Below are 11146 nucleotides of genomic sequence, written 5' to 3' on the forward strand. Positions count from 1 at the left end.
TCATAAGGTCTTTCTCAACCTGATGAAGAGAAAACACAAATATAAACTTGATCCGCAATTTCTATCGCCCCACATAAGTTTCAATGGTAGGGATTAATCCCCACTGTACACTATTTCTAAGACCGACATCATGGTGGGCTCTGCAAAGCTTAGGGTTACAAGGGATCCCTATAACCTGGGGTTACAGGAAAGTATTCTCCGCTTCATTTTAGGTCATGGCTGGATGATTTGGAACATTTCGGGGCTATGGTTGGGTCCCAAATTACTATTTATTATGGGCCCCAACAAGCCCGAAAGTTCATACATCCACCATGAAGAGGGATGCTACAAAAATAGACCAACCAACCAACAGGTGTCTCCACCACTAGAATTTGTAGATATAATTTTTATTTTTATTTTTTTATTACTGGGATCTCCTGCAACTTTGTATGATGTGCTACTTTGGATTCTCTGCATTATTGCTAGGATCTATCTCCTACAACTTTGTTTGATACTTTACTTTTCGTTTTCTTTTTTTCTTTTTTACTAATCATTGGGGTCACTCTACCAGTTTCTTTGATGTGCTACTTTGGATGTTCTGTTCTTTTTTTATTGTTGAGATGCTGAGAGAAATCAAACAAGGTAAAAGCAAATCCAAAAGATCTTCTTTCTAAAGAGATTCGATTCAGAACTATTATATATCCAAGGTCCAATATTGAAATCATTTCAGAGGTTTTCCCTTAATTTGTCCATGTCAACGTAGAATGAGTTGTTTGGCACCATAGATTTGGGAGGGATTTGAGGGGATTTCAAATGCTTGATTATTTGGCACCATAAAGTAACCAGGGGTTTCAAATTCAAGGGGTCAGAGCTTGGACTATATCTAAAATCTTTCCAAGAGTTGCATTTTCTCAGCCGCTGTCTCAATGCCTCAAAACCCTTAATTCAGACCCTCTGATTCGCAATTCACAGCGCCGATGTCGTGAAGGAAGACCAGGAAGCCCAAGGAGGAGAATGTGACACTTGGACCAACCATATGAGAGGGAGAGAATGTTTTCGGTTTTGCTCACATCTTTGCATCTTTTAATGATACTTTTATTCATGTGACAGATTTATCTAGAAGAGAAACCATGGTCCGCCTTACTGGCGGGATGAAAGTCAAGGCAGACAGGGATGAGTCCTCTCCCTATGTAGCCATGCTTGCGGCACAAGATGTTGCACAACGCTGCAAGGAGCTTGGAATCACTGCTCTACACATTAAGTTGCGCGCAACTGGTGGTAACAAAACGAAGACCCCTGGTCCAGGTGCCTAGTCTGCTCTCAGGGCCCTTGCTCGGTCTGGAATGAAAATTGGCTATATTGAGGATGTGACTCCGATTCCGCATGACAGCACCCGCAGGAAGGGTGGAAGAAGAGGAAGGAGGCTCTAGTCTTATGGTGACCTTTATCAAAGGTTTCTGTGGTTGTTTCCTAGTTATAGAAAGTGGAGCTATGTTAGTCGTTGGGGAACACTAGTTTTTGTTTTGTTTGTTTGGATTTGAGATTTTGCCTGACTGGTTATTTTTGTTTTATTTATCAGATCCATAAAATGTTATGAACTACAACACCCTGCTACTGAACTTTGAGCATTTGATTTTTTTTATTTTTTTTTTTAAAAAAAAAAAACACTATTGGGCACATGGTCGGCCCACTAATGATATCCTAAAACAACTAGATTATCTATTGCATCACTATAATAATTACTTTAATGTGATGATCAGTGCCTTCCAAACATTGTCCATTTAAATAATGGTTAAAAATCGTTGGTAAGTCATTCGGACATGATTTTGTGCTTGTGGGTCATCCAAGACTTGGAATTTCATCATTTTCAAGTAAAGTATATATTTCAACAGGCTTATTAAAACCATTGTATCAAACATTATTTACGTTCACTAATTAGAGATATTAAAGTTGATTTAGTAATTAAATTCAAGCTCATGTAAATATAGCATGGATATATAGCTACTTTTGTATTAAAGTTGAATCCCAATTCGGGGTGCCTAACATAATAAGAGGATTTCAAATTCAGAGGGTTTCAAATCCAAGGGATTCCGAATCCACACTACCAAACAGGCCCCAATTCATGTGAAAAAAGTCTTGCCAAAAAAAAAAAATCTTACTGATTCGAATAAAAAGTTACAAGAGATATCCTTACTAATTCGATGCTTCAAGACAAAAAACCCTAGCTTTTTCTCTCTTTAAAACCCTCTCAAACCCTTAAGTACATCTAACATTAACTCTGATCTTATTTACACCCATATATTTAAGTAAAAAAGCAAAAATAGAAATAAATCATGCAAAAACACATAAATTTGTGCAATTTGTTGAACTATTGAGTTGATCAGTCAAAACACTTTAATCAGTCAAGTCAACCTATCAACCAGAGTTTTTGACCTGTCGAAAAGTCTAAAATCTATCTAGAGAGTTTTGTCTAAAGTCTGAATATTTTTGATATCCTTCGACCTGTTGACCAGTCAATGGCCACATCTAATTTTCATCTCAACCATGAGTCTTATCTTCATGATACATGAACTAATATAGATATTTGAATGGTGTTTTCAACCTCTTAAAGGGCCAGTTTGATTTTTCAATTCCTTTATAAATAGGCTGTAAGTAATTTTTACTATCTTACCTTGTTTGAAAATATGGGAGTATTTCTACCTTGAAAACGGTGTAAAAACACTAATTTAATTTAGTGGGCCCCACCATGATATATGTAACATATCCACGCCATCCATCCATCTTACCAAAACATTTTAGGGAATGTGCCAAAAAATGAGGCAGGTCCAGAGCTCAAATGGCTCACCCCAAAGGAAACAGTGAGACAATCACCATTAAAAGTCATTTCCTTTACTGGGCCCGCAGTGATGTTTATTTGTCATCTAATCCGTTCAAATGTTCACACAAACGTGGATAAAGGGAAAACACAAATATCATGTTGATTTAAAACTTCTGCGGGCCCTAAGAAATTTTAACGATATGTGTTCAATATCCACTTTTTCCTATGGCATGGTCCACTTGAGCTTTGGATCTACCTCATTTATGGGCTCATGCCCTAAAATTAGTCCGCATAGCGGAAGGATGGTATGGACAGGAACATACACCACACTGGGCCCCACGTTTATTTTACAAATGTCCTCAAATTTAGTGTTGAAAAAATAGGTGTCAACCTTAGCATGAGGAGTGATGCAGTAATTACTTAGTTAAGTAATTATTACCTATTTACAATCCATTTTCAGGGTAATTAGAAAATTGAACAAGCTTACTCTTCATGTAATTCTTGTATAAATCAATCAATCTTTATTATATAAAATAAAAATAAAAATAAAAATCATATTTTTACTCCCTTAATCCAGTTTATACTTGCCTGCCTTATAGACTAGTTGGATGAATATTTGTTAGGGTGAAGGTATATAATATTGGGTGATCCTATAGACTATCATAGTTAGATTTTCGTGAGCGAGAACAAAGGGATTTTTACTGTACTGGCCTCGCTGTATGGTCAAATTCCGTAAAGGGATCCAACCGTTCAAATATTTCGAGCATATATGCTTTTGAAAAATTTTCAGACCAAAATGCCCTTATCCTTGTATCAGTAGTGGTACTTTTTTAGAGTGCGGAAGAAGTTACATGTTATTTCAATCCTAAAAAATTTGATGTGGAAGAAAGCCTTTTTTAGGGTGGGCAAGGCCCAACTCGTGGGGCCTACATTGATGTGTGTGTATAATCTATGCCATCCATCCTTTTTGCCGTGTCATTTTAGGGCCAGGTCTCAAATATCAGCTTGATTCATAGCTCATGTGGGCCACATAATAGAAAATAATGGTGACAATGGCACCCACTGTTGAAACTTTCCAGATTCATTGTGATGTTTGTTAAAAGTAGACACTGCCCAAGTCAGGACTTTTTGAACCCACGACGAGCTGACCAATAATGTGGATGGAACGGATCACCCCATTTTGTGTCTTAGGCTATGGTATCAATGGCCATCCTTTCATTTGGTAGTAAATAAAGTGAACATGTGACAAACACGACCCATATAACATTGAATTATACACATGCATCAATGTGGGCTCATATGGGTTGTGGTTATAATGGGTCGTAGTTGTCGTGGTTGTCATGTTATATGGGTAGTGGTTGTCACATGTTCACTTCTTTTATTACCAAATGAAATAATAACCATTAATACCGTAGCCTAAGGTTCATAATGGGGTGATCGGTTCCGTCCACCTAGTCGGCTAGCTCGTTGTAGGGTCAAAAAGTCCTAACTTAGGCAGTGTCTACTTTTAACAAACATCACAGTGAGCTTGGAAAGTTTCAACAGTGGGTGTCATTGTCACCATTATTTTCTATTATTTAGCCCACATGAGCTCTGAATCAGGTTGATATTTGGGCCCTAGCCCTAAATGACACGACAAAAAGGATGGGTGGCATGAATTATACAATACATTATGTGGGCCCCATGAGTTGGGCCTTACCCATGCTTAAAAAGGTTCTATCCACGTCACCTTCTCAGGATTGAAATAACACATAACTTCTTCCGCACTCTAAACCATACAAGTATTGATCAAAGGACAAGAACATTTTGGTTCGAAGAAATTTTCAAAGCTTGTTCAGAAGGCCACCTTTGGAATATTAGAACAGTTGAATCCTTTAGGGAATTTGACCATACAATGAGGCCAATATGGTCAAAATCCCAAGAATAAAATGTCCTCTACCCATTCATGGTATCCTTTTCAAAACCCTGGCCCTCTTTCTCTCGCGGGAGATTCTGCCACTCCCAATTTCCACCGCTGGAGGATTGGCATCTCGTCGTCTTGGAGTTCACCCCTCATCAGCTCACCCTCCTTGCCGTTATTGTAAGCTCCATAGCAAGAGCGCCAGAGGCACTCCACCCTTCGATACTAGTTGCTGAGCTGCAAATCCTATCAGCAGGAGCACTGCATCTCAGCCATCGTTCCGCCACTCGATCATCCCCCGGCCACAAGTGACAGACGGTGTTCCAGCCCCCTTCCGGCAGTATACAGCCATTCCCAGCCGTGCCTTCACGGCTTCCACTTCAGCTGCTCCAAGTTACTTTTTTCTTTCTTTTTTTCTTTATTTCTTTTTTAATCCAATACAATATATATATATATATATATATATATATATATATATATATATATATATATATATATATATTCAAAAAACAATTGCATTTGGATGTTCTCATACTCATATTGATTGGTGTACAAGCAAGATACAATAGGGTGTACAATATACCTTAACCCTAACAAAATATAAGCAAAACATCTCCTTCCCTTTGAGATATAAACATCAGGGTGGACCCCAAAAAGATTTCAATGGCCATGCTTATCTGGGTTTTTATCTCTGGTTAATTCTAAAATGAGCTGGAGCAACTGATGGACAGAACTATAATGGTCAGAAAATTATTTTGAGAAAGCAATTATATTAACAAAGCTAAACAAGCCAGCAATACTGGAAAGCAATTACAAGTAGATTTATATATAAGCTTCATATTTACCGAAAACCCCGTGATAAGCAGACCAACATACAATAATAAGTGCATAAAAAACAACCCAATATCTAAAACACCAACACCAACAACAACAACAGAAGTTTGAGACATCCCGTACATCGTTATTCTAGTGAAACTGGGATGTGCCAAACGCACCGAAAGAAGTCAAGACATGACATGAATAGTGATTTTAAGGAATAGTGCAATCTTAACGAGTGCAACAGCCCCCCACTTTAACTTCTCAGCCACACCAGCTGAGATGGGAAGTCGTGGAAGTACAAATGAGAGCAAAAGCAGCCCTAACCCAAATAAGAAAGTTGTGAAAATGGCAATGGCATAGAAGATTGAGAGAAATTTGTGGTATCGATTGCCACGAAGCCCGACTGAGAGATACTCGGCAATCCCAATGGCCGAAACCCACATGGTGGCTACTGATACAATGAATATGGCCCTTTGGGCTTTCTTCATATCTTCAGTTTCTGCTGCTGATAGAGGGGGCATAGGCTCTATCTCTAGAGACACATCTATATTTGGCATCAACACCGGAATCCCAGCCATTGTTGTTGTTAGAGAGTGTTTAAGAGGTATAGAGAGAATAATCGGAGGAGAGATTTTCTGTACAAGGAGCCAGCAGAAGAAAAGGAGAGAGGGTAATGCTGAGAGAGAGAGGATTGTATACCGGAATCATACCATGTTTTCTGGCCTTTTTATAGACGATGTTTGCTGGAATAAATACAATGTGGTACGATAACTTGGGTAATGAAAAGCAAAGATTGGCCTTTGAATGCCATGGCTCTGTCTCTTTTTCCACAGCAACTGAGCTTTCCGGATGTTCTGTACTCCAAACAAGTTCCTGTAGCAGAATCTATCTGTAGCCCACCACGATATCCATGAGAAATGGACGCGGATTTACTGCCAAAGCCTTTCCATGAAGTTCCTGCCCTGGAACCCAGGTGGGGCCCACTGTGATGTTTGTAAGAAATTCATCCCGTTCATCCGATTTGTAAGTTCATTTTAAGACATTAGGCCAAAAATGAGATGGATTCAATACTCACTTGGACCGAAAACGTGAGTATTGAACGTCCACGGTTGAAATATCCGTGGGGTCACAGAAATTTTAAATTATGCTAATATTTGTGTTTTCAGTTCATCCTAGCAGGAATGACCTTAAGAACAGTATAGATGGCATGTAAACATCACTGTCGACCTCCGGGAAGTTTCAAAAGCCGGAATTTCCCTAACCACCTTTTCCTTTAGTACGGCCCACTTGAGTCTTGGACGGGGTGGATTTCTTACAAACATCACGGTGGCCCCACCTAAGTTTCCAGGCTTTAGGAGGAAATCAGCGTCCTGAGAAATTCACTCCATGCACCAGTTTCACGGGCTCATGGGACAGAATTTAAAAAATGAGACGGATCCAATTCAGGTGTGGCACACTAGCTGAAACCCCGTGAGAATGGACATGCCCACTGTTGAAATCTTCACAGAGCGGATCATGATGTTCATGTGTCATCCAAACCCCTTTAAGGTTATTCCCACTGGTAAGGGTTGGCATTTCCATTCTCACTGTTTTTGTGATGAATTTGAATTTCTCATTAACATCGTGGTGGTGACCTCATAGCTTCGGCTAAGAGGAACTTCCTGTCTATTTGTGTCCATGTGAACATGCACGACCTTTTATGAAATGGTGGCAAGAGTCCACTTCTTTTGGGAAAAAAAAAAAAGAACGTGCACGACCTAGAGAATGGTCACACTGATGTAGAGCAGGTCGTTGCAGACACTTTCATGGCAAAGATGCACCAGGGAAGGCCCGATCTAAGGTGGAAATGATCTACACCAAATAGTCATGGAAATGATCTAGACGGTTAAAATCAGAGAAGACCTGATCTGAGGAGGAAATGATCTAGACGGTCAGAATTTTAAAATAGTCATATCTCGCAAATTGAGATGAGTTTTTCAACCTATCATATATAATTTTGGGGAGGAGAAGCTACTTTATCCAGCCAACCAGGCTACGTCAGATTGAGCTCATTATTTCGTTTTTTTTTTTTTATTTTCATTGATAAATTTATTTCAATTTTATTATAAATTTTTTATACTTTTTTTTCCTGGTGGATTAGAGGAAGCTCTATGAGGAGTCCAAAGTGCTCCATGGATTCGGACTCGAAATCAGATTATGCACTAGGTTATACTCAATGCACTCTTATAGTGCTGAGTAAACTCTATTGAGCCCACCGTGAATGTATATGGTTTATCAACACCATCCCTCCCCTTTTCGAGTTCATTTAAGGGGTTGAGACCAAAATTTAAGCATATCCAAAGCTCAAGTGGACCATACCACACCAAACAGTGTGAATAATGATTTCCACAGTTGAAACCATCCTAGGCCCCACAGTGATGTTTATTTGTCATCCAACTTGTTCATAAGATTACAAAAACATGGATATAGGGCAAACACAAATATAAGCTTGATCCAAAACTTACACGGCCCTTAAGAAATTTTCAATGGTAGACGTTCAATTCACACTGTTTCCCATGGTGTGGTCCATTTGAGCTTTAGATATGCTTTATTTTGGGGCTGAAGCCCTTAAATTATCTAGTAAAATGGATTGAAGGAGCAGATAAAATATATAAATCACAACGAACCCCCGCAGAGTTTACTCACTATGCAATCTGCTTCCTTGAATGTAGTTATTCCCTGAGGAAGACAGTGATCGACCTCATCACATCCCTCCCTGCGTCACACACCATCCTAGATTTCCATATAATAAGCATGCATACTGTGGCCCATTTGGTGAGGGGCATGGATCTCAAATTATTTAGGAGTTGGGGAGATCATTATAGGTTAATTAGAGGCTTTGTAGTTCTAGATAATGCCTGGGAAGGGGGAGGGCTGAGATGTTCATTGGATTCCCTGTCCCGGTTTTTGTTCTGGGTTTGAGTTATTTTGTCCTCCATCCCTTTTGTACGTGTGCTACACGATAAGTGGGAACACGTTATTATTATTATTTTTTTTTTCCCAAAAGGAGGGCCATGCCCCTAATTCTTTGTTAATAAGAACCGACGATGTACAAGCTAAGCTTTCGGGTGGGCTCCACACAAAAATCGGGCCTCACCTATCACATCGGCTAGTCAGAAAATAGAAAATGGAGAGAAAAACAAATAACAAAAATACTAAAGCCACCCTTCTTTTTTTTTTGGGTAACAAAGCAGGTTTTTCCAGCATTATATATGATGCCAAGTAGCCACTCATTAGCCAGATATCACTACCACTACGCCATATCATAGCCAGCTCGTGAACCAACAGCGAGTGGAAATTAAACATCCCACACCTCCACTATAAGAGCTTCATTTATTCTCCGCCTTTAGCCCAACCCCACAATGCCCAGTGCTAGACACCCCGTGGAGAGCCTCTCTCTCTCACTCTCTTTTTTCTTTTTTTTCTTTTTTTTCTTTTTTTTTTTTTTTTAATCCAGCATTCCTTTCCAAAAACATGCTCCTCCTGAAATTTCTAGGAACCCGTTTTTTTGGTAGGGCCCACTCGAATGTATATTGTCCGTTCAATCTCTTACTAACAGCGAAAGTTTCAGTTAATAATAATAATAATAATTAAAACCACTTTGCCAGGTTGAAAGGCGAGTAAGTATAGGACGGGCTCAAGCTAACTCAGCAGTTAGCATCGTCCAGAATAAATGACCGAACTCAACTGTTTTCTCAAGAAGGCCGCCTTCTCATATTTCAAATCCACCACGTCCATTAGATGCGCTCTTCAGTGTTAGGCATGGTGCCAAAAATCAGAGGGAACGGTACTGGGGTGGGTCACACACCAAAACTCAGGTCATTCGTTAACATAGATTTTATTTATTTATTTATTTTCTGAGTTCACAGCTAAATATTCAAGGTGAGGCAGATCTCACCAACGGTTTTGATCATTAGAAAATGGCCCCACTGCTCCAAACGAGGACTAGTGCAAATTGTAAGGTCCTTGTACTCGTGCTCTGCTATATTCGTTGAACCTACATATGAGTGGGTGGAAATTTACAGCTCTCAGTGGGTGGAAATGGATAATATCATCCTTCGAGGTGTATGACTTCATCACTCATCGAAGATGCGGATTGTGTACTACCCCTCCCGACTAGCCACGAATGGGCAGATATGTGGTGGCAACTGTGATGTATTTGTTTATCACATTGTCCATCCCTTTTCTCATATCATTTTAAGGTATGAGCCCAAAATGAGGCAGATCCAACTACCAAGTGGACTACACCAAATACTAAGCTTGAATGCATTAAATACACAAAGTATTAAATGTGACCCAAGAACTATTACAGGTCCAGAAAATCATTTTTATAACTTTACACGTCTAGGGAATGATTTCTGTAAGTTTACAAGTTCAAGGAATGATTTCAGTGCAATTAGAGGCTCCTAGAATGATTTTCATACATTTATAGGTTCATGAAATGATTTTAAGGCAATTATAGGTTGGAGAATGATTTCTGCTCATTTGCTGGTCTCACGGATGATTTTGGTGCGATCACAGATCTGAATAATGATTTTAGTACGTTTGCACTTCCCAAAAATAATTTTAATGCAATTGCAGGTCTCAAAAACAATTTTGGTGCGATTGTGGGTCTTAGGAAGCTTTGTGCATTTAATACAACCCCAGCTTACTATTTAATATGGTCCACTTAAGCATTGAATCTGCCTCATTTATGGGCTTATACATTAAAATAATATGACAAAAGGGGTGGATGGCGTGGATAAACATATATATCATGTTGGGCCCCCACACAAATCTACCCATATGTGGCTACATACTAGCGGGCTGCGGGGTATGACGGAATCCACTTCCCTCATAAAAGGCCCACTCTCTGGTACTAAAGTTTGGTGGAGCATTCCTTTAGGATCCGTTTGTTTCGGTATAAATACCGATAAATTCATAATAAAATATAATAATAACTTTGGAAAGAGTAAAAATTTCATGGAAAAAATTGGGTGGAACTCACCCTTTTTCCTTACAAAAACTCCGGAGGTTCTACCATGATGTAAGTGCTATTACACACCATCCATTCATTTTCTCAAATTATTTTATGGGCATGGGTAAAAATAGGGATAGATCCAAATTTCAAGTGGACCACACCATATGAAGTAGTAGGAATAATGGTATGGTCCCCTTGAGCTTTGAATCTACCTCATTTTTGGGCTCAAGCACTAAAATTATTGACCAAAGTGAACGAATGACGCGGATGATACACATACATCACAGTAAGCCCAATGACTTTGCTTCAAAAGTAGTAAATGTCAACTTATTATATTTATAATCTTTTAAATTTGTCATAATAAGTAATAAATGCTTAATCCAATTACAATATAAGTAAATACAAAGTATCAAATGGCCTGCGAGGGGGTTCCTTATGCATGGCACAGTAATAGACTCACTGAAGTTTCAATACTAATGTCATGGGTTCAAGTATCCACCAGGGTGTGTGTGTGTGGGTGTGTTTAAGAAATAAAAAAGAAAAAAACAAAGCCCTGCAACTGGCCTTCTAGGATCATATTATTTTGTATGCCAGCATCATTCTTAAAGGACATGTTGGATATCCAAACAAT

At 39.0% G+C, this 11146-nt stretch overlaps 1 pseudogene; it reads left to right on the plus strand.

The window, feature by feature from the left end:
* Positions 1-956: 956 nt before the first annotated feature.
* LOC131219906 (small ribosomal subunit protein uS11z-like) lies at positions 957-1583 on the plus strand (annotated as a pseudogene).
* Positions 1584-11146: the final 9563 nt, after the last annotated feature.

Source organism: Magnolia sinica, chromosome 12, assembly GCF_029962835.1.
Source record: "Magnolia sinica isolate HGM2019 chromosome 12, MsV1, whole genome shotgun sequence".
NCBI classification, from domain to species: Eukaryota; Viridiplantae; Streptophyta; class Magnoliopsida; order Magnoliales; family Magnoliaceae; genus Magnolia; species Magnolia sinica.